General features: G+C 40.4%; 1 protein-coding gene across 12 annotated transcripts in view; it reads left to right on the top strand.

Moving 5' to 3' along the window:
• The window catches only part of TMEM178A (transmembrane protein 178A), a 324,154-nt gene that overhangs the window by 183,978 nt on the left and 115,498 nt on the right, over positions 1-24,678 (top strand). For 5 of the 12 annotated variants that reach the window (XM_062209322.1, XM_062209326.1, XM_062209327.1 and 2 more), the window contains one exon: positions 3,010-3,082. The exons of 6 other annotated variants lie outside the window; for them this stretch is intronic. The gene's annotated coding sequence lies outside the window, so the exon portion shown is untranslated. Of the gene's footprint in view, positions 1-3,009; positions 3,083-8,092; positions 8,151-24,678 lie in introns of all 12 variants that reach the window. One more of the 12 variants, XM_062209325.1, reaches the window with a different exon arrangement.

Below are 24,678 nucleotides of genomic sequence, written 5' to 3' on the forward strand. Positions count from 1 at the left end.
GTTGTATTAGTTGGCATGTTTCTATATAAAAGAGTTTTCCTTCTCCATCAGGCATTCATTCACTGATTCATGTCAATATGGATATATGGATTCCAATTTTATTCAAAGTGTGGAACTCATTGTTATCATTTTTATGCTTAACATTCTCCAAATTTGACCCTTTTGGGCTGCCTTCTTTGGCCTTCTGACCTGTCCCCATAGCTCATTGACCATTCCCTTGTTCTTTGGCACAAGACTATGTTTCAAATTCAACTTATACATTACCTACTGAAGCCCTGAAATCAGTCAATTTCCCAAGGATCCCTGCTTTCTTTTAATAAAGGATGGCATTTAGATGCCAAGTGCTGGGTACTCCATGTGTTAATTGCTTCTAGGGCATCATCGCTTTTAGTGTTAGGCCCAACCAATGGGACAGAGCTAGGAAATGCATACATTTTTCATGTCTGTCTATCAATATATGTGCATATGTACATACACACATCAGAAAAATACCCATTTCTATATCTGTCTCTGCATATGTATGACACCCACATATATACACACATAATGAAAGCATACAGTCACACTGATACCTTGATTCCAAACAAACTTTTCAAGGTCCTTTCTACAGCGTTTCCCTTTGTAGTCTATGAAACACTTTCTCTGGCAATGACAATTTTGGCTCCTTTTTTCTGCACCATATTTATCTGCTCAGTCCCCCAAAATGTTTTGTCCCGCCCCCATCTCCGCATCCTGTTTCTTCTCTGACTTGTGTCTCACCTGCTCCATGTTGCATATCTTGGACTGGACTGTCCATGCCTCAGCATGACTGCCTTAATCCCTCTCCTCCTCGGCGTTTCAGCTGCTGTCCTGACTTCCCAGTGCTGACAAGAGAAGTGAAGGGATTGTTTAACAGGTGATGTGGTAAAAACACAACACTGTGCAGAACCAATCCTCCATGTCTTTTGCAGTAGTTCTGTTTCCTAGCCTCTGTTCTCAAGTCTTTAGGCAGAAAAAGCACTCAGCTTTTTTTTTAAAAAAAAAAAAAAAAGAGGAAAGGTTGTATATAGCAAGTTAAAATTTTATTTAAAATCCCATAAAAACCTTTTTAAAAAAGACTATTAGAATTTATAACCTGTGCCTGCAGTGAACTCAGCTCAAACCCATCACGATTTTACCCAGCAGAGGCAGATGCTACTAACATTAACAAGTGAGCACACTTACGGCCTGCAAAGGGGTTAATCAATACACTTGATCTTAGCCAAAAGTCGGAGAAATGATAAGGGTTAATCAATAATAAGGAGTTTTAGCAGAAGGCTCCATTTGCAGAAGTGTTGGCTGTCCTTTGGAGGGCACAGCAGGTAAGGATCCCTGCCACCCACACCAGTCCTCTGGCCTTGACATTCAGGAGGTCTCAGCTGTGACAAGCCTGCAGGAACCAATGTCAACTTTTCACCCACTGACTTAAGCTTCATGGGGTCTTTCTCATCAGAGCGTTTGTCTCTTGCCTTAGGGAAGAAATGTGGCAACAGTTAGTTTCACATTTCTTAAATCAGAGAAATAATCTGGCTTTTGAAAATAGACTTTCTGGAAACTGTGGGTGGTAGGCACACCTCGAGTGCCCAAAACACCACACAAGCACCATATCTTTGATTTTAGCTTGGTGTTTGCTTCTCTCCCTGCATTTCCTGCACTTACCAGAAAGCACAGATTTTTGGCTTAGTGTGGATCAGATTGCACAGAGCCGGGGCACCCTGGATGTCTGCCTCTGTCTCTGGCCGCATACTTCTTGTTCACTGAGGAACCCACTTACTCATTTCTGAAATAAGACTCATTTGTAGGCTTACGGCAGCCTATGACCTGCAATAGGATGGCAGATTTGTTCCAATACATATCCTGGCTCTGATTGTTAGTAGAGGCTTGTGTGGCCTCATCTAGGCTCAATAGGAAAGAGGGATGTAATTGATTAGTGATGTCTCCCATGTACATGCAAAGGAGAAATGACATAAGTGTACATCGTATTTGCCATCCCTGTCTTAGGATTTAACCCCATATTCTAACAAAAGATAACTAAGACAGTTTTGCCTGAGGTCTAAAGTAATTATTTTACATCAAGTCTGGTTGGTGGTATTTAATGTCTGTTGTCCTTATTTATATATTAATATTTTGGCACATTTTCCTCCCTGACTAGTGATAGAAAAGAAAGGGAGAGACATGAATATTCATTGAGTGCCTACTAATTGTCAGTTATTCTTTTGGGAACTTTACAAAATGTATCTCATCCAATATTCAAAACAAACATATAAGATGAAAATATTACTTCTCTCTTTTTTTTAATAATTAAGGAATCAAAGCCCACAGAAGTAAAATGTTTGTCTAAACTATATTAGAAAATGTCAATCCCAAGGATGATATTCATTCTGATATTCTGGGTGATTGTTCCTTAAAAAAAAATTAAAGTACTGATGACTGAATCTTATCCCAGATAATTACATCAGATTCTTCAGGAAAGGGAAGTATTGACATAAGAATGCTTTGGAAGATTCCCCAGGTGATTCTAATCTGCAGGTATGGATGAGAACCACTGCATCAAGAATAACTCACATTTACAGAACGCCTACCCCGAGCCTAGCTTTTTCTTTTTTCTCTATATCTTATCTGATTTAATCTCACACAATTCCTTAAAAGAAGTATTACTAACCTCATTTAACTTCAAGGAAAAACTGAGGCTTGGAAAATATTAGTACTGAATATTAGTGCTGAAGATCTTGCAGTGGAACTGGGTTTGAAAGTGCTCACTCCTTCCATGGTACCATCCTCCTTCCGTTAGGTTTCGGAACCCAGTCTTCGTCCTCAACGTTGGAGCAATTCTTGTTTCCACCTGTCTTCCATATCTGACCCCCAACCAGTCTATTCCTTCCTTGACTTGGTTCTCTAGAGTTGGAAGCACGCTTCATTGTGTCAGTATTTGTTTTAATGGGAGAGAAACTCAAGAGGTGCTTCCTAAAATCACAATCTTTTATATTACAGATTTTGGGAAGCTCCAGGTGAAGTAGGTTCTGGAGCCAGGAGTCCTAAACAGTGACCCTGCCCCTAAGACAAGGTAAGTTTGAGATAATCTTTTCTTTGATCCCCAGGCAGTTCCAAAAGGTACAGAGGAACCATGGTCTGGCTCCCTGATCCTGTGAGTGATAGGTACCTGTGTTCCTGCTTTGGCCATTGTGATACCAATGACTTCAGTTCCTGTAACAGAATGAAGAGTTGGAAGGACTTTAGAGTTGGAATGGCCCTCTACCCTAATCTAGTTCCAGTGCTTTCCTCAGGCAAAAATGCCATCTCTAGCACCACTGTCAGAAATGAATTAGACGGCTTCAGTGCTTCCCAGGGATGGAGATGCATGATTGCTTGCATTCACTGACACGTTGCCCAGCAGCCCTTGCTGCTCGGAGGCCTTTTAAAATCAAGCTTATATATTGCTCCCTTTAATTTTCAAGTTCCTCAGCTGATTGATTTTCCTCAATCTTTTCAAAGGTTGATTTCTATAAAGCTGATCCATCAACCAAGTCGTTTATGCACATTAGAATGGAATAAGCAAGCGTATTTCCAGGCAAAATTAATAAGGTCTCTAGTAGAGTTTATTTTCAGTGTCCTTCACAATACTGCTTTCCTTTGGGGAGTGCTGCTTCTCACCCCCCATTCCAAATAATCTTCCTTTGCCAGAATTTCTACTATCAGAAGAAAAAAAAAAAGTGGGCATCTAGTGCCACAGTTAAGTTATCCCATTGGGATGCTTACATGCTGTATTGTAGTGCATGATTTGAGTTCAAGTTCCTCTGCTTCTGATATAGCTTCCTGCGAATGTGTACCCTGAGAGGCAGCAGATGATGGCTCAATTTCTTGGGATCTTTTCACCCATGTGGGAGACCTAGGTGGAGTTCCTGGCTCCTGGCTTTGTCCTGGCTCAGACCTGGCTGTTGTGGCTATTTGGGGAGTAAACCAATGGACAGAAGATATCCCCCCGCCCCCACTTTATCCCTTTCCCTCTCCATCTGTTCCTCTATTTCTCTGCCTTGCAAATACATAGATAAATGTTTTTTCACAGAATGACAAAGACTGCACGTTCTCACTCATATGTAGAAGCTAAGAAATTCCGTTTTATAGAAGTAGAGAGTAGAGGAGTGTTTGCCAGAGGCTCGGAAGGTTGGATATCAGACACTGAAACACACTGAGATGGCAGGAATGGGTTCCAGCACAGCAGGGAGACTGCAGTTCACAGTAACTGATTAGCTATTTTATAAAGAAGGAAGGAATTCTAAGGTTCAGAACACAAATAAGTGTTTAAGGAGAGAGAAATGCTGGTTACCCTGATCTGGTCATTACACAGTGTATGCGTACACTGAATTATCACACTGTACCCCATAAACACAAGAATGTGCATTTACTTGGCCAATTAAAAATAAATAAAAGATAAAAATAGCCTAGTAAAAAAAGAAGGGAAGGAAGGAAAGGGGTCAGTTTGGTAAAATTAAGGCCCGGGAGCATTTGAGGGGCCGACCTGTGTTTGACAGGATCTGTTTCAATTCTCATCTCAAAGATGGTACCTCCCACAGCACAGCCTTTTCAAGAGTCAGTGATCATTTGCAGGGAAGTTTTCCTCCAAAACAAATAGCTGTGTCTCTCCATGCCAGACATAGACATTCCTTGAAAGGCTTTCTGTTCAAACAGACAAGGTCCTAGCTCGCCTGCCTTCAAGACAGATGAAAATATTACAGCCTGTGGTGTTTGGGGGCACTGTGGAAACTCAGCTCTTCAGCCCTGAGGTGCAGGGATGAATGTGTGTGTTTTATTTATTATTTACAGAGAAGCATATCCAAACACTGCCTTTTAGGAACGGGTGAGCAGCACTGATGAAAATATGAGCAGTGCAGGCATAAAAGAGCCTTTGAAACTAGGGCAGACTTTCATTAGCATCTACCTGGACTCTCGGGTCAGGCAGTTTGCATGCACGGCCCTCTCCTCATCACAAATCAATTTTTCAACTTGGTTTAGACTCCGGGAAGCAGTGAGATTGGGGATTTCAAATGAGCCTTTCAGTCCAGATGTGTCCATAATAGAAACCGCTGGGCAGTGAGGCATAATTAAAAATCTCTCCTTCACTGAGACCACAGAATGGCATTAATTTTGCCAACTGGGCTTGACGAGAATTGGCTAGAATGTCTGAGTAGATTTCCAGCTGCTGCTCTTGTAGCTCTGGCTTCCAGCAGGATTTGCATTCCAAATAAAACGAGGCCTGAAATAGATGTGCGATACATGTTCAGAGCTATTTTTAATCAATGATCACTTGGTTAGCTGTGAAAGATTATCAGCAGGTCACAATCCATTTCAGATTTTGCTGTGTCCTGCAGAACTGATCTAAACACACAGCGACCTCAGCTCCCCCTGTGGTCTTTGTGCATCGTCAGCTCTTTGGATGAGGGATAGGAGGGACAGCGGCAGCACAGGTGCACCATGGTTACAAGTACCAGAGTCGGAGGGTCAGCTGCTTGGGCAAAGGCCTTGTTTAAACTGGCCCTGCTCCCCTAGAGAAACTTTGTGAAGCAATCACAAGCCTGAGAATTCAGTCCCTGAACATCCATCCTGAAACTCACCAGATTACTGTCCAGCCAGCCAATCTCTTTCAATTCACAGGAGAGCTCAAAGAGAGATAGATGTTTATTTTTCATCTGCTAACCCCCATCTAGCTGTGGGGATGTTGTGGGCACTGAACCCTTTTTGGTAGATAGTATCTTCCTGGAAGCTTGCAATTTCTGTGGGGATTGCAGTTAATATCATCCACTAGTTTTTTTTTTTTTTTTTTTTTTTAATAATAATACTTTACATTTACTTAGCATGCTTGCTATTTCCCAGCAAATCTATAATCGCATCTGCAAGACATTAAATAGTATGGATATTTACATAATAACAGTTGCTTATTAATTTTGCCAGATATAGTATGTTCATATTTTTCCTCTCCCGTGTTGCTCCATTCCTTTTTCCTGTGATGAGTTTTCTTTTTGATGCAATTCTTCTGCCATTGTTTTTGCAATTGTATTTCAATTGTACCATAGAGTGTTGATTCCCCAGGATTGTGAGTCTTATTGCTTTATATTTTTACTTTTCAACAACAATGACAAAAACCTTCATTGCCTTTCACTGGTAGTATTCATTTTGCACTCATTTCCTCCTTCCTGAGTTTTTATTTATAGTTCCACTAAATTTTTTTTGTCATTGTCTAGTTAGTATTTAAATGTGGATTTGTGTTTTCTTGAGAAAGTTCTATTAATCACATTTCTTTGCTATTCTTTAAATTTTTTGGGGATTGGTCTGCCCATTCTCTCAAGAGTACATGATTCTCAATTACATGGAGGAGGGAGGTAGGCCTGTTCTGATTTTAACACTGAACATTCTGCATCCTAGGAACTTCTCAGTGCTAAATACACTGGAATGGTTGATCACCCTCACTCCCATCATGACCTCTGTAAGAAAGGGAGAAAATGAAACTGATTGAGAAAGTGAGATTTGGTGTCTCCAGTGCCTTGGTTACATCCTCAGGGGATTAAAGAGAATCTGTCACTTCCCCAGTGCGTGTAGGGGCTGTTTGTCATAATTCTTCCCTTCTCCCTATACTCACCCCTGTTTTCAGATTCTCCATAACTTAGCCACATAACTTAGAAATTCTGCCCATGTATTTCGACCATGGCAGCCAGAATAGACTCCAGGATGGATGTTCTTTTGGAGGATAGAGGGGACTCAGTTTGGCGGTTCCCTGAAGGCCTGTTGGTGTAAGTATAGAATAACTTTCACTGAGAAAACAATAGTGCTGTCAGGGACACCTTCATTTCCCCACTGCCCAATCCATAGACTGATCAGCTATGTCCTCTTCCTTCTCCTCATCACAGTGCAAGAAGTATCCCCATGCTTATTCTCTAGGGATTTACACACCAAACTATTTCTCACGTGTATAATATAATGTTTTTGGAATATCTCATTCCTTACTTGGAAAACAAGGATTTTTTTAAAAACAACAATTAAATGATTTCTTAAACGAAATTAGTACTACTATTATGTGTACTTGGTAACTCTCAAATTTCTGTCTTTGGCCCTGCAGTTGTTATTGAACACCTGATTGCTGACCCGCGTGTCCTCTCGACATTTCCCTGGGGTGTTTAGGAGGGACTTCAGAATGAACACAGCTGAGAAATGCTGACTTTTTATCCCTGCGTCCCCTTCCCCATTTGTTATTTCCCAGTCGTTTTTCTCAGGAAATTCTCATCTTCCTTACATCCAATATGTCAACAATTCCCATCGATTCTTCCTCATAAAACACTCAGAATCTGCCTACTTCTCTGATTCTCCACTGCCAGCCTGCTTCAAACCATTATCATCTCTTGTCGAAGTAACTACAGTAGTCTCTTAACTAGTCTTCCTGTGTCTATCACCCTTCCCATTGTCTTCTTTTCTTTCCTTAAAGATTTATTTATTTGAGAGACAGAGTTACAGACAGGGAGACAGAGACAGAGAGAGAGGTCTTCCATCCACTGATACACTCCCCCAAATGGCTGCAATGGCTGGAGCAGGGCTGATTTGAAGCCAGGAGCCGGGCCAATCTGAAGCTATGAGCCAGGAGCTTCTTCCAGGTCTCCCACAAGGGTGCAGAGGCCCAAGCACTTGGGCCATCTTCTACTGCTTTCCCAGGCCATCAGCAGGGAGCTGGATCGGAAGTGGAACAGCTGGGACTAGAACCAGCACCCATATGGGATGCCAGTACCACAGGCAGAAGCTTAACCTACTATGGCCCCTTTCCCATTGTTTTCTTTTCCTAGTATCCATAACCATCTTTTAAACATACGAATCTCATTATTTCATTTCCCTGCTTAACAACCTCCAGTTGTTTTCATTCCCTGGCTCTTGTCCATCTTTCCAGCTTAATTTTCTCACATATCTCCCTTTGCTTATGAGCCTCTAGCCACAGATTTGGTGCCCTAGAGTATTCCAGGCTGGCGTTAGAACCTTTGTGTGTTTTCCTAATGTCCAGGTTTACTCTTTGCATGACGGCTTCCTTTTCCCCATTCAGGTCCCAGCCTAAATGTCATTTTCTTAGAAAAATCTTCCAAGACCATCTAGCAGATGTAGTAAGTACTCTCCTTCCACTTATTCCCACCCCCTGTAATCTTCTTGCTCTGCCTCCCTATCCCAATTTGTTTTCTTATTTGCCTGCCATTGCTGTTCTTGAAAAATATCTAGCTTGAAAGGCCGTCTAGCAGAGTCACTAGGAGCCTATTCTAGGAAGCCAGACTTCCTGGATCTGAAACCAGCTCTTCCACTTAACTCTGCAACCATGTGCACATTTCCTATCTCTCTGTGCCCCTAACTTTCTCATCTGTAAACTGGAATTCTTTAGTTAGTGTGAAGATTACTTAGGCTGTTATGAATGTGCCTGGGTCACTGAATGTTAGCTATTGTTATGTCTCTTGTCTTCCTCTAGTGGAATGCATGCTTTGTGAGAGCAAGGTTTGTCCGTTCAAATGCATGCTCCACCCTTCTCTACTCTGTATCCTGCTCCTAGTCCTGCAACACTGGATAATGTCAACAGTCCTTACTGCTAGAATCAGGTTGGGTTTGCTAATGTAGTGCGAGACAGAAGAATTCATTTGGATCCTCCCCCATGGATCCATAAGGATGGCTGTGGTTTTGACTGAAAGTCCCAAGTCCCATCTAGTGGCCTTTCCACAAGCCTTCTCTTCAGCCTCCACTAACTGCCCCACCCCCAACTCCTCCACCACTCTTCTGGTTCAGTGGTGATAGTGCTGTCCACTGTGAGAATCCCTGGGGTTCCTTCATACCCTGCACACACCGTCTTTAATTATCCTTCCATAAGCTCCCCTCAAATGAATGTGCCATGTGTTTTCTACTAGGAGTTTGAGGATATAGGGACCTAGTCTTTCTCACTCGCCAATGATCCTGAGAGTCTTGGCATGAAATAGAAGCTCAGCAAAATTCTGCAGTATGCATGGAATCCATGAATGAATTCACAAATGAGTAATCTGTGAATCAAGGATTGAGCAGCCTGGGTAACAAGGTGGATAAAGGTGTTCCAGGAAAGAAATAGAGTGGAAAGGCTTGGGGTCTGCAGTGACTGAAAGAGAGGATGAGGTGGTGAGGGATGAGAAATGTGTCTGCTGATGAAACCAGGCCAGTTTGGTTGCTGTGTCCTTGTCAGCTGTGCCAAGGAAGCAGGATCTTTTCCTAAGGGCAATGAGGAGATAATGTCTTGGTTTGTTCAGGCTGCTATAACTAAAATGTTATAGACTGAATGCTTTCTTTCTTTTTTTTTTATTAAACTTTTATTTAATGAATATAAATTTCCAAAGTATAGCTTATGGGTTACAATGGCTTCCCCCCTCCCATAACTTCCCTCCTGCCTGCAACCCTCCCCTTTCCTGCTCCCTTTCCCCTTCCATTCATGTAAAGATTCATTTTCAATTCTCTTTATATACAGAAGATCAGTTTAGTATATATTAGGTAAAGATTTCAACATTTTGCCCATATAGCAACATAAAGTGAAAAAACTATACTGAATTGATCTTCTGTATATAAAGAGAATTGGAAATGAAAAAAAACAACCTGGTGTTAAAATGGAAATGGCATAGAAAATTAATTAATTTGAAAAAAAATTATGTAGGATCTCTGTCTTTAATGTGCTGTACATTGCTATTTAATGCTATAATTAGACTGAATGCTTTCTAACAGTAGACATCCATTTCTTGTGGTTCTGGGAGCTGGGAAGTCCAAGATAAAGATGCCAACAGATTCTGTGTCAGGAGAGGGTCCTTTCCATGGTTCACAGGTGACACCTTCTCAATGCATCCTCACAAGGTGTAAAAACAAGCAAATGAAATCTCTGGTCCTCTCTTTTTTTTTTTTATAAAGATTTATTTATTTATTTGAAAGACAGAGTTACAGAGAGGCAGAGGTAGAAAGAGAGAGGTCTTCCATCTACTGTTTCACTCCCCAAATGACTATAATAGCTAGAGCTGGGCAGATCTGAAGCCAGGATCCTGGAGCTTCTTCCAGGTCTCCCACTTGGGTCAGGGGCCCAAGAACTTGGGCCATCTTCCTCTGCTTTCTCAGGCACATTAACAGGGAGCTGGAGTGGAAGTGGAGCGTCTGGGGACTCAAACCGGCACTCATATGGGATGCTGGCACTGCAGGCGGTGACTTTACCTGCGACTTTACTACAGCTCTAGCCCCTGGGCTACTTTTTTTAATTTGAGAGACACAGAGAGTGAGCAAGCTGTTTTATCAACTGGTTCACTGCTCAAATGCCTACAACAGCTGGAGTTGGAGCCAGGAGCCTTGAACATAATCCAGGTCTCCCAAGTTGGTGGCAAGAACTCAATTACTTGAGCAGTCACTGCTACTTCTCAGGATCTATATTGTCAGGAAGTTGGAGTCAGGAGCTAGAGCTCAGAATTGAACCCAGGCACTCCAATGTGGGACAAGGGCATCCTGACCCCTATGCTAAAGGCTTCCTCCCTAGATCCTCCTTTATAAGGGCACTAATCCCCATTCATTAAGGCTCTACTCCCATGACCTAATCGCCTCCCAAAGGCTCTGCCTCTTAGTACTACCACACTGGGGATTAGATTTCAGTGTATGAGTCAATCTGGGTCTCCCAGGTGAGGGCAGTGACCCAATTTACTTGAGCCATCACCTGCTGCTTCCCAGGAAGTGCACTAGCTGGAATCTTGAATCTAGCATGGAGCCAGAACTTGATCCCAGCAGTCTGATGTAGAATGAGGGTATCTCAAGTGGTGTCTTAATTGCTGTGATAATCTGCATTCCCCTCTTTATTTATCAATTTGAAGTATTCTGAAAGGCAGATGTGTCCTTTTCCCCTGTTTACTGATATATTTAGGTATTTGTTTATATCAGTTATGGACTTATTATTTGGGTTACAATCCAACATTGTATCAGTTATGGACTCATTATTTGGGTTGCAAGCCAGTATGATATTTATTTTGTCATAGAAGTTGATCTGATTTGGCTGCCGAGAGGCTCTTTTAGACTGATGTGTGTGCCCCTTTGCTGTTTCTGAGCTCTTCCTTGTTTCTGGCACTTCAGCTAACTATGGTTTTGTTCTGCTTTTAAAGTGATTACTTTATAGAGCAGTGTAAGGTTTTTTACACCTTACTTTTTAGAGCTGTTAAGGTTTCCATAAAGTGAGCAAAAATACTGAAAGTTCTCATAAATACCTATTGTTAACATCTTGCATTGGAATGATACATTTGTTGCAACTGATAAACCAATATTGATATATTATTATTAATTAAAAATCTATAGTTTACATTGAAGCTCAATCTGCTTTGTGCAGTTCTACTGGTTTTTGCAAATGCATAATGCCTTGTATCCATGGTCACAGTATCATACAGAAAAGTTTCACTGTCCTAAAAATCCCTTGGGATCCACCTAATCATTACTTCCTTCTCTACCTCAAATGCCTGGCATTTCTTTACTGTCTCTACAAGTGTTGCTTTTTCTAGAATGTCAGGTAGTTGCAGATTTCTTGCATTTAACAATATATGTGTTTAAGGATCTTTCATCTTTTTGTGGCTTAATAGTTCATTTCTTTTAATTGAGAACTAATATTCTATTGTATCAGTCTATCACAGTTTGTTTACCCATTAACATTTTCAAGGACATCTTGATTGCTTCTGAGTTTTGGCAATTATGAATAAAACTGCTATAAACATTTGTGCAGAGGTTCTTATGTGCTTATAAGGTTTTGACTCATTTGAATAAATATCTAGGAGTGCTATTGCTGGATGATATGTTTAGCTTGACAAGAAACTGCCAAACCTTCTCTCAAAGTGGCTGTACCATTTTACATTTCCACAAACCACTAATGAGAATTCCTGTTGCTTCATATTGTCACCAGCATTCCTGTTGCTTCATGTTGGTGTTGTCAGTATTAATTTTAGCCATGCTAGTGTCTGTGTGCTAACTGTTGTTAAGCTAGTCAAAACCAAGAAGAGATACTATCAGAAATGTATTAGGAAGAATGTAACTTGAGAGTCAGGTCCTGGAATTGGGAAAGGAGCCAAAGAAGAAGGCCAGGATGGCAAGATTTATGTGAAAGCACAAATAAAATCTGATTTCCAAGTTTAAGATCAAACTCAAGGAAAGGAAGTATAATAGTATTTCAGTATCTAGAATGTCTTTTCTTATATAAATTTTGGTATGTTATTTGGTTTGCTGGAATTCTTCTTTAAGTATCTTTCAAAAAAGACAAAGGATAGTATATTTTCTGTTCCCATGAATATTTACGAATGTCTCAAGTACAGAGGACAAATATGCAATGTAATAGAACATTTGCTGTACTTTTCCACACAGGTTTTTAGTTGAACAATCTTTTCTCTCCCAACTCATGCATTTTGGGTAGAAGTATCACTTCAGAGTGCGTGCATATCTAGGTCTGGTTCATTTTAATGACCTGTTCACAATGTCTCATGGGCTGAGTGTTTTGACCTAACAGTTGATGCCCAAGTCCCATTTTGGAGTGTCTGGGTTTGATACCAGCCTCCAGCTCCTGACACCACGTTCCTGTTAATGCAAACTCTGGGAGGCAGAAGTTATGGCTTGAGTAATTGGATTCCTACCACCCATGTCGGAGACTTGGATGTAATTCCTGGCTCCTGACTTCAGCATGGCCTAGCCTAACTGTGGTGGGCATTTGGGAAGTCAACCAGCAGTTGGAAGCTGTTTGATGGCCCAAGTATTTGGATTCCTGCCATCCACATGGAAAACCTGGATGGCAGTTGTAGCTCTGGGCTTTGGTCTTGACTAGCTCTGCTGTTGTGAGCACTTGGGGAGCAACCATGGTAAGAAGATCTTTCTTTGTGTGTCTCCCTCTCTCTTGGACACTCTGCTTTTCAAATAAAAAAGTAAATGTTTTTAAAAATATATGTGGATTCTGAGCCATATTCAACAGCCATCTTTCTTTTCATAGGAACAGAATTTATCTATTGGGGGAGAGAATGAGGCCGACATAAAAAAAAAAAAGCATATCCAAGAGGTACAGAGAAAGATAGATAGATAGATAGATAGAGTGAAAACGAGCCCTGAAGAATTGAAAACCTTGATCCACTGAAGTTTGAGTCTTACTGTTGGACCTTCCAATCACACAGCTAAAAGTTTCCTTTTTATTTTTTGTCTAAAAGTAGTTCCATTTTTTTTTCCTTTACAACTGAAAATAATATAGAATCGGTAGTAGGAGTAGGCCATCACTAGAAGCAGACTCTACAGTCAGGAACTGGTTGAGCATGAATGTAGCATGTGATGGTGAAAACTCCTACACCAAGGGCAGGAAAGTTGACAATCTTTGCTGTGCTGTTCTGAAACACAGTTAAATGGCCACTTGTCATTTCTTTGGACTCAGATCACATGACTGCTGAGGCTAAAGCTTTAGAGAAATCATCAAAATTTCAGGATATTGTCTGCTTCTTGCACATCTTTCAAGAAAAGAAAAAGCTTCAGTATAAATTGATCCCTCTGAAAGCAGAAAGAAAATAGTATATAACTTCATTAAGAGATGCCTTTCCCTCATTTGGATGTGAACAATAACCCAGGACTGTTGTGGGTCAGATGATTGTGCCTCTCCTAGAACTGCAAAAACTAATATCCCAGCCTCAAGAAGAAGGTAGTGTTGATGGAGGCTGGGAGGTGGGAGGCACAGCAGGAGATATGAGTGGAACTCAGGAGGAATTTAAGACACCAAGCCTGATCCATTAAATCTTTCCCCTAACTATCCTGCTGAGAACTTGCTGGTGGTGAAGGTAGTTCATTCCACAGTAAACAGCCAAACAATGGAGTCAGCCTGCGCACAGGGCTAGATTAGCTCAGCCTTACCACCTCAGCCAGAGTCATCTAGGTGGAATTTAGCTGAAGTCTAAAACCTGTTGCTAAGGGACAGATATGCAAAAGAATCTGGTCCTTAATCAAGAACATGACAAGATCTCTGGTGTTGTTCATGCACAAAAAAAAGGCGCAGAGAGTAGCTGACTAGGGTTCTAACCTAAGGGTGAAGTGCTAGAGAATTACCAGCCCAGGGAAGCTAGAGGTTGCTAATTTTTTAAGGCAGGAAGACCAAAGGTAAGAGGGATGCTAAGGTTGGGGGGACTTCTGGAAGGGACTCCCTTCTAATATTTATGTATTTCAGGCACAGCTTCCAGAGTGATGAATCTGGGCCATCTGTTCACAGGGCAAAGCCTGGGGCAGTCAGATTGGTGGCACTGTCAAGATGCAAATCCTTGCTGTGCTATTCTGCAGGGAATGGAACATGCTGTTTCACACATCATGTCAGCCTTTCTAAAGAGTTTTCATTGAAGATATCCTGTTTCCTCTCCTCTTCCTAATGAAATTGAAAGAGATTATGAAACTGATCATTTAAACTTCAGGTTGTTGGACAAAGAAGAACCGTATCTGCATGTGAGAGCTGTGTGCATCGGCCAGAGATACTGGCTGTAGAATTGGGTTGGTGACTGGATATCGCTCTGGGTTGTTTATCTTTGAAGTGAGTGTGATGCAATTATATGTGAAGAGTTATATAAGAGTGTATATTCAGCTGGTATGGCTGGAAGCATAGTTGATATTTTTGCTCATTGTCTATCTACTTTTTTTTTTTCTTCTGTGAAGGAACTGGCTTTCTGCCATCTCATCAGATTTTTGTGGAACTGATAATCATAGCATATCACCTGGCAGGAACAGTGATGAGTTACCCAGGCCTGAACAATGTTGGTCTCACCCCTTGTCTGTTGACTAGACATGATCTGAGTAGAGACAACCAGAGAATTTCATTTGATTTTAAATCTCATGGGTGCAGAGTCTGTCTTCTATTTGAATCATGAGTTAAAAAAACACGGGCTATGAACTGGCCAGGGTTCCTGGGATTTGGAAAGAGTATACTTATGGTGAGAGAAAACAAAGCCACTCTGGAAAGAAAAGCAGAAGCAGGATGGAGTAGGACTTGGTGGGGTTCATGGTGGGGAGGAAGACTGAGGGAGAATGACATTATTTGAGCCCTTGGATCTAGCTGATCTAAACTTGCCTTAGAAGTTTTGTGAGTCAATATATTCATTTATTGCCACTTAAGTTACTTTGAACTGAGTTTCTTCTCACAGCAGCAGAGAGTTGTAAGAGCTGGGTATAAATCTGGAATTATAACTTTTGCCCTTTAAAATTCTGTGTGCCCTGTCCTAACTTCCTCCTAACATGTGAGAATACAAAGTATAAGTCTGGGATGAGCCTGATTTCCCACCCTTTGTATCTAGCTATTACTCTTAACTGCATGTTTAAGGGTTTTTTTTCTTTCAAATGGAAATCTCTTCCAAGAATTCATTTAGTTGTAGTAATTGTTCCATATATGAGGACTCTTCAAAAAGAGTTTATGGAAAATTCATACTATGCAAAAACTATGTATGGATTTGAAAGATATTTTTCTACCAAAAGAAACTTATTTTTCTTTTTTTCTAGAAACTTTTGAAATACCCTCATATATACATATCTATGTACATATATACATATATGTAGTGTGTGTATATATATGTATATTATGTGAGTTCTTTAAATTTGCATATTTGAGACTTTTTCCAATTCATGATTTTTTTTTTCTGATTCTGTCTTCAATTACAATTTTGATCCCATTTGCTTTGGTTTCTTTAAAATTTTTTTTTATTTTGATTTTTTGCTTTGGTTTCTTTCCTCTGTAGTTTATAAGTTTGATCTTCATAAACTGGGGAAGGTGAGACACAACAACATTCTGACAGCCTTGAAAAGCAGCAGCCAGCCAATAAAGGCCAATTATCCAATTTGGAACAGAGCATGTTTTAAAATTTTGCTTTCATTTTACTTGAAGGGCAGAGAGACAGACAGAGAGGGAGAGACAGATGGACAGATCTTTCATCCACTGGTTCATTCCCCAAATGCCTGCATAAAGAGGGCTGAGCCATGCTGATGTCAGGATCCTGGAATTTAATCTCCCATGTGGGTGGCATGGGCCATCATCTGTTACTTCCTAGAGAATTAAGCGCTAGCATTCTTATTCTAGGGAGCCTTACAGTTTGGAAGAGGTTAATAATCTTTGAGGCCGGTGCAGCAGCTCACTTGGCTAATCCTCCGCCTGCAGCGTCAGCACTCCGGGTTCTAGACCCGGTTGGGGTGCCAGATTCTGTCCTGGTTGCTCCTCTTCCAGGCCAGCTCTCTGCTGTGGCCCAGGAAGGCAGTGGAGGATGGCCCAAGTGCTTGGGCCCTGCACCGCATGGGAGACCAGGAAGAAACTCCTGGCTTCGGATCCGCACAGCGCCCCGGCCGTAGTAGCCATTTTGGGGGTGAGACAATGGAAGGAAGACCTTTCTCTCTGTCTCTCTCTCTCTCACTGTCTAATTCTGCTTGTCAAAAAAAAATAATAATAATAATCTTTGTACCTTTTTTGCAGATGGGCTTTCTCTTTAGGCAGAGTAGCACAAGGGTTTACCAATAGCTCCCTTTAGCATTGTTTCAGCAGGATGGTGGTTAATGAACATTTTCCATAGTTGCATTTTTATTTTTTTTTAGGCTTTCAAATTCACAAATATTTTAAGGGAAATTTTAGAAACTGTGTCTGTCAGATGCTGTTTAAAGCTGGGGGTCTTCTGTTAATTTAAGAGCCAGCCAGATAAAGTATCATATACTTTGTGTTTTCAACAGTCTCTTAATTAGTTAATTCACAAACTAGTATTACTGGGTACCTTTTATGAGCTGGATGCTGTGCTTGCTAGGCTATAACATTGAATAAGATTTTAATTCTTAAGGGTCTGGAAATCCACTGGGTAGGTAGATGTGTAAAACAACCCACTATGAATGGCTGATGAGCATTTGACATCCACAGTACTCTGAGAGCAGTTTGGGGCAGGCTGCTCTAGAGAGTCCACAAACATTTGAAATGAGCTTTGTAGAATCAGCAGAAGCTTTGAAATAGAGAATTGTCAATGGGGCATTCTTCTGTTACCATTGGCCTATGTCCTTTCATTGAGGCGGGACAGGAGCTCAGACTGCATATTGGTATTTCTTTTCAAAAGATGGCTCCACTGCTTTTAATTTTGGCATGTTTTCTTATGACTAGCAGATCTACATGCCATTAGTAATATATTGGAATACATGGGCAGCTTTGCTTTAATCATTGTTTAATTTCTCTTTGTTTCTACTCATTGAGGATGAGAATGATATGTTCCTACACACTTTTTTCTAAAAAAAAAAAAAAAAGATTTATTTTATTTATTTGGAAGAGTTACAGAGAGAGAGGTAGAGCCAGAGAGAAAGGGAGAGAGGTCTTCCATTTGTTGGTTCACTCCCCAAGTGTCCACAATGGCCAGAGCTCTGCCGATCCGAAGCCAGGATCCAGGAGCTTCTTCCAGGTCTACCACATGGGTTAGGGTCCCTAGCACTTGGGCCATCTTCTACTGCTTTCCCAGGCCATAGCAGAGAGCTGGATCAGAAGAGAAGTAGCCGGGACTTGAACTGACGCCCATATGGGATGCTGGCACTGCAGGCTGGGGCTTTAACCCACTGTGCCACAGTGCAGCCCCTCCTACACACTTACTTGCTTATCTGTTATAACATACCTGCATGTAATTTCGAAGAGAAACTAATGACTTATATAAGCTTATATAACCTTATATAAGGTTCAAGGATAAACTAACCTCTTTCAACCTCTACTACCATTTTGTAGCTGCTGAGGCACACAGCCATGTAGGAACTAAGCAGAAATAAGAACAATGTGGATGAAAATTTCTGACAATTTCTAAGGTGTTTTCACAAGTGTCACAACATTTACCATTTATAAAATTCTCTGAACCTGGTATTATAATTGTATCTCATTACCAGTGAGGAAATTAAATTTTAGCATTGCCAAGATATTTGTTTAAAATACTATATTAAACCTCTGGACTTTCAGTCCAGTGCCTTCCCGATCGTTCAACGAAACTCCACAGTTTTTTGTTCGTTTAATTGAATTCTAGTTAAGAGAACTTAATAAGCAAGGATTCTATTTTTTAATTTATGAAAGATTGCACAAATGATCTGTATCACCAATACTCTACTTCTTCTATTTCTTATAGTCTGTGTCACAAGTAGTGCTTCCATAGCAGAAAACTTTGTGTTATTGTTGTGTTCGTGTTTATATGACCTGTTTTTTCTGATCAAAAAGCTTTTTCTCTGCTTAAAATCGGCTACGTTTCCTTTGCACCCTTCTCTCTGTGACTCCTCTTAAGTTCACAAACTCTCGGCTCTTCCCTGCCTTTCCGTGGCCATCTGCTGAATTCCATTCATCTTACCTTTGTCTGTTCTCAGTCATTGCAGCAGGAGTTTTAGAAAAATCTTACAAACAGTGTGTTGTAATGTCAGTGGCCTCTGCTACTAATGCCTTTATTTTTTTCCATTTAGAACACTACTTAGACCTTGCCCTAGTCTGTTTTCTGTTGCTATAACAGAACACCTGAGACTGGGTTATTTATAAAGATGCTCAAGATTCTAGAGGCTGCAAGTCCGTATCTGGCGGGAGCCCTGAGCTGCGTCAAAACATGGCAGAGAAGTAGAAGGGCAAGTGGGCATGCGCAGAGAGGGAGGACACAAGGAGTGGCTTTGCTTTATAGCCACCTCACTCATGGTAACTAAGTTGGTCTTGTGAGATGGAGAACTCACTCCCATGAGAGAGCTGTTATTCCACTCATGAGGGCTCTGTCCCTGTGACCCACCTCCCACCACCTCCCTTCCAATACTGCTGCACTGTGGAATTATGCCTCAACGTGAATTTTGGTGGAGACAAACCATGGCAGGTCCAAGTCTTTTGGGGTGGACCATTCCACCTTTGTTTCACATGCACCCAAGCTCTCCTCATGGATAGAATAGAAGGAGAGCCTGAAATTTTCAGTCATAGGCATTTCCCCTCATCAGTAATTACTTCCTGCTGCTCCCTGGATTTTTGCCATTAGGGTCCCTAATGGGAGTGATTTAGGGTTGAACACTGAACACGGACTTTAGAGTGAGTCCTGACTTCAAATCCTGATCCTGCCACTTTCTAGTTGGGTCATCTTAAGAAAATACCTCTGACTCTCCCAATGGTGTGCATTACAATAGCTACCTGGCAGAATTGCAAAGATGGAATTAGATGTGAAAGTAAAGTGTCTGGATAGTGCTAGAAAAAATGTTAATTTACATACTTAGTATTCCTGTAAATAACTCTTTAACTGAAGTTTCTCTTTGTTGCTATGCTAACAATGCAGTCAGATGGTTCAAACTCACCAATACCTAAGTCAGCTATTTTGTTTATTTTTGTCTAAACTATTTGTTTAGCACTGTTGATGCAACTAACTCTTTTTAAGCATTTTTGCTAATTCTTTTCCTTAAGAGTTATTAGGGCACGTATCTGGCATTATTATCTTTATTTTATTTTTTAACATTTGTTTTATTTATTTGAAAGGCAGAGTTACAGTGAGAGTGAAAGGGAAAGATAAAGAGAGAGGTCATCCACCTGCTAGTTCACTCCCCAAATGGCTGCAATGGCCGGGGCTGGGCCAGGCTGAAGCCAGGAGTCAGGAGCTTTTCCAGGTCTCCCACGTGGGTGCAGGGCCATCTTCTGCTGCTTTCCCAGACAAATTAGCAGGAAGGTAGATCCGAAGTGGAGCAGCCAGGACTTGAACTGGCGCCCATATGGGATGCCGGCACTGCAGGTGGTGGCTTAACCCACTATGCTATAAAGCTGGCCCTTCTTATTTTATTTTAAAGTTTTGGATAATGCATTATTGTTAACTGTGGACCACCCAGTGTGCTGAAGCATGCTACAACCCATTACCTCCACTTGTTTTGATACCTCCATTATGTTTTGGAACCCATTATCCAACCTCTTTCCATCCCCCTCCCACCAACCTTCTCTGCCTCTAGTAAAAACTATTTTACATTCAAATTGACTATATATATCTACATATATGTGGAAATTAAATAGACATGTATACTTCCACATATGAAAGAATAGTCTTTCTGTGTATGATATTAACTTAACATTATGACCTCTAGTTCCATCCATTTTGCAACAAATGCCAGAATTTCATTCTTCTCTGTGACTGAATAATAGTCCACTGTGTGTATATATACCACATTTTCTTTGTCCATTCATCCACTGATGGACTCCTAGGTTTATCACATATCTTGGCAGTTGTGAGTAGTGCTGCAATGAACATGGCAGTGCAGGAATCTCTTTGATATGCTGATTTCTTTTTCTTCATATATATATATATATATATATATATATATATATATATATATATACACCCAGAAGTGGAATGGCTGGGTCATACGGTAGATCTGTTTCTGGTTTTCTGAGCAATCTCCCTACAGCTGTACTAATTTTCATCTCCTCCACCCCAATAGCCTATTAAGGTTTACCTTTCTCCATATCCTTTCCAGCATTTTTTTTTTTTTGACTTGTTAATAACAGCCTTTCCAACTGATGTGAGATGATCCCTCCTTGTGGCTTTGATGTGCATTTCTCTGATGGCTGGTAATTTTGAAAAGTTTTTCATGTCTTTGTTGTCTGGCATCTTAGATTGGGACAAATGGTCCCTCTAGGTCATCTCTTTGACATTTTTTTTTTTCGCTTTCTATTCTCATAGTAGTTTGCTAACCCTACATGTAGTCTGATAAATCAACTCTGAAGAAGTAATTTTTCATTAAGATTGTGAAAAAGCTGTTATCTGTCACTTAACATTGATATATTCTGGTAATTTCATTGTCTTATTTTTCATTTTTTCTAAATTCTTAGAAAATGTATTCAAATCAATATTCTATCTCATTCATATTAACTCATAGGCTATTATTGATTACTTCTAGTATATCTCCATCAGTTGAGGGGCAACCTCCTCTTCTGGTTCTAATTCTTCTTTTTATGTTCAGGAAATTCACTATTTAGCAAATATTATTGATAGCAACAACCTTTAGCAGATATTAGGATTCAGGAATACAAAGGTTAATAAAAGATTGTTCAACCTTTAAGGATCTCACAATAAGCAAATTAACCCTTCCTTATTTCTTTAAAAGATATTGATATCTTTTTTATTTTTATGATGAAACTTGACTTCTCACACAAATGAATATATGGTCTTATATCCTTTACATAGTTCTCATAATCAGGATTATTCTAAGGCCTGCACTCAGGTAACAAAAAATCAGATGGTCCCAAAAGAAGTGGTTTATGGTTTGGGTATAATTTGCCTAATATTTGCAAATGCCTCTTGCGAAAATATGTCTTGTTTCAAGGTAAAACAGCATGGCTACAAATGAGAATGGATTACATGCTACATGTTTGTCTACTATTATGGCTATAGATGACCTATTCCAGAAGCATCTAGCAGAAGAAGTTGATAGTTAAATAAAATAGAGAAGCAGGGGTGGCAGGGTGAGGTAGAGGGGAGTGGAGAATCTTGAGAAATTTTCCAAAACCATAATGGGCTCCATCTGGAATTTGCCTCTTTTGCAAGAGTTCTGTGGTTAATTAGAGTGCAGTAGAACCATAGGGACCTCTGGTGTGTACCATGTGAGTTCATGGTTACTCCAAGTTGGCCCCATACTTGGACTTTTCCCTCACTGACCTTTGAGTTAGGGAGTGGAAGGGCTGCTGTGAAAACAGAAATGTTTAGACACAGAATATTATTGCTGCAGGGGATCCTACAGATCATTATACCCCTGAGGACCACAAGCTTTTTCAAATATAAGAATTACTTTTCAACATAGATTTTTTTTTGTTTCTCATATAGAAGAAATACTAAACCTTACAACATCCATGGACCGAGAAGGTATAAAATAACAATGTTCAATTATAAATTCAATAATAATTTTATATGGATTAAAACTTTATTAATCAGAACAGTAAGTACATTTGAGGGTACTTCAAAAGTTTGTGGAAAATGTGTATTATGGAAATTGAGGCATGATTCCAAAAATTTCTTTGCACCAAAATGTTTATCTTTTAATTCCATTTTTTCCATAAACTTCTTTGAATACCCTCATATATTTGAAACAAATACTATCTGTATCTCTACATGGATGAGACATATCAGTTACTTCATCTACTGCCTGCTAAGTGTACAAATAGACTTAGAAATCTCACAGATTAGGAAACACCTAGAAGCCTGCACCTTGATAATCATTGATCTAATGTAATCTTAAATTAATCTAATGTAATCTTATATTTTAACAAATAAATGAAAGGTTGCTCTTTGATAGCAAGTGATTTTTCCGAGGCCACAACTTGATGATGGCAGAGTCTAAGTCATTGGTACCTTTAATGCTGTACCACAGCTCTCTTAAACTTTTTAGTAGTTACTCATTCAGATCAGCAAAGAGAAGAATCCTAAGTGAAACAGCTCAGAGGAAGCTATGATTGGCATACCACATATGGAAGGACATGCTTCTATATTTAACAAAAAAGTATTTCAGTTAATTAGGTTTTGAATAGAATTAATTTGTCCTACTTTATATTTAAATATTCTTTGATGTTTTCAAGGAAGAGATTTGTGTTAGGTACTTTTAAAACCATGGAGTAAACTTGTAAAATGCTGAATTTCTGGCCACAAATAGTACCTATCTCAGTTTTCCAAAAAACTAAAGAAAATTTTAAAAATCTTAAAGATTATGGATTTTGGTCAATGGGCACAAAAGCCAGCAAGAATGGAGATCCTCAAATTCTGCCAAGTTGGAGAAAGCAGTTCTGGCTGCTGAGTTAAGAAAAGAAATGAGAAAAATCACCAGCCAAATAATACATGATAATATTGGCAGACATAGAAGGAGGAGTGTGTCAAAGATATCAAAAAGCTATTTAGAGTGACTTGATGTAGCTGGGGAAAGATGAAAAGAACAATTGATATTTCCTAGAATATTTTTCATGTTTATATAGAAGTGGGTGTCTCCAGAGGCGCTAGGTCTTCAGCCAGGGTTTCGGGGAGTGATTAATATGAGGTTAAAGAGACTGAACTGAATGCTAATAAATTAATGCTCTCTCTGAATGACCTATTTCTGCCTGTACTGCATTGGTTTAGAAAAACTTCAAGGGTTCAATAGATTAACCTTAGATTTCTCTTGATCTAAATGACCCTGGAGGGTCTGCATTGATTCTAATTCCTGGGTCATTTGGGGGAGATCCTGAGTATTCCAATCTTCCCTTTTATGTGGCTATAGTAATCATGATGGTTCATTTAGTTAGATATTAAAAAGATCAATGCCAGGTAGATGTTGTGTTGCAGCCGGCATCCCATACAGAATGCAGGTTCTGAGTCCTGGCTTCTGATTCAACTTCCTGCTCATGTGTCTGGGAAAGGAGAGCAAAATTGTTCATGTAGTTGATCCCCTGCTACCCATGTGAGAGACCTTGATGGAGATGCTGGCTCCTGGCTTTGGCCTGGCCCAGCCCTGGCCATTGTGGCCATTTGGGGGAGTGAACCAGCAGAGGGAAGATCTGTTTCTCTTTGTCTCTCTCTCTTTTTCTTGGTTGCTCTGCCTTTCAAACAAATAAAATAAATCTTTAAAAAAAAGGTCAGTGCTGCTTATGTAGACATTATTTTGTGTCTATTTTCCATAGATAAAGGATCTATTTATCTTACATCCAAAGTTTACAGTCTTCATTCCAACCAAATGACTTGAAACAAAGAGATTCATAAGGAATTTCTGGGAGGATAAGATGTAATTCCATCTGCACTGTCTTTGGGGGATGTCACATCTGGGTCTTCAATAGCAAAGCGTGGTTATAATTGGTGTTGACACAAAAGCTGTGCAAACAGACCACAATTATTTCTGTAGTTTTTCCTGCTAAATATAATAAAACTGGGTTCCAGACAGCACTGCTTTGCAGCAAGTTCCCCTACACTTTCATTCCCAGGATTCTCAGGAATCTCAGGGAGCAAACAGTGTTTACCATGAAGCAGAAATCCTTTCTTTTTCCATTAACTCTCCCGCTAGCGCTGCAGTGCTGGCAGCCAGCCTGAGATGGGTTCTGCAAGTGGGCTGCTTAACGGGAGCGATTTCACCGCAGGCAGAATCAGTTGCCTTGGTGAAGTCCCTGCACATCTGAAGAGTGGCTCATCTGTTCTGTCTGGGGATCACTGGTGCTCACCCAGGCATGGCCCCCACAAGAAACCTGGGAGACTCAAGCTGGTGCTGGCTGAACAGGGATCCTTTAGGAAGAACCAAATAAGACAATTTTATGCCCTACAATTCCAGCAGGACTAATTCTCAGAGGAAAGGAAGTGGGAGGAGCGGTTTAAGCAAGAGGGGTTGGGTAGAAAGGACAAATTGAGGAAGATGAAGGAGGGAAAAGCTGAAATTCTGTTGAAGCAGTGAGGCAACTAAGGGTGAGTAGGAGAGAGGTTCTGCAGTTGGCTTGGGTGGGAAGACAGTCGGGTTTAAGAGAGCTATCTAAAGAAGATCTTAAGGATGTAACCTTTATGATGTGCTAGTTAAAAACCTCTTACCCTGCTCCTTAAAGAAAATCAGTGAAGTTCTCCATCCTGCTGCATCCAGTAGTGGGAGCTGCTAGTAGTTATACATGGCCTTTAAGCCCATGCATTGTGTCAGGTGCCA

Source organism: Lepus europaeus, chromosome 13 (assembly GCF_033115175.1).
Source record: "Lepus europaeus isolate LE1 chromosome 13, mLepTim1.pri, whole genome shotgun sequence".
Classification (NCBI taxonomy): Eukaryota; Metazoa; Chordata; class Mammalia; order Lagomorpha; family Leporidae; genus Lepus; species Lepus europaeus.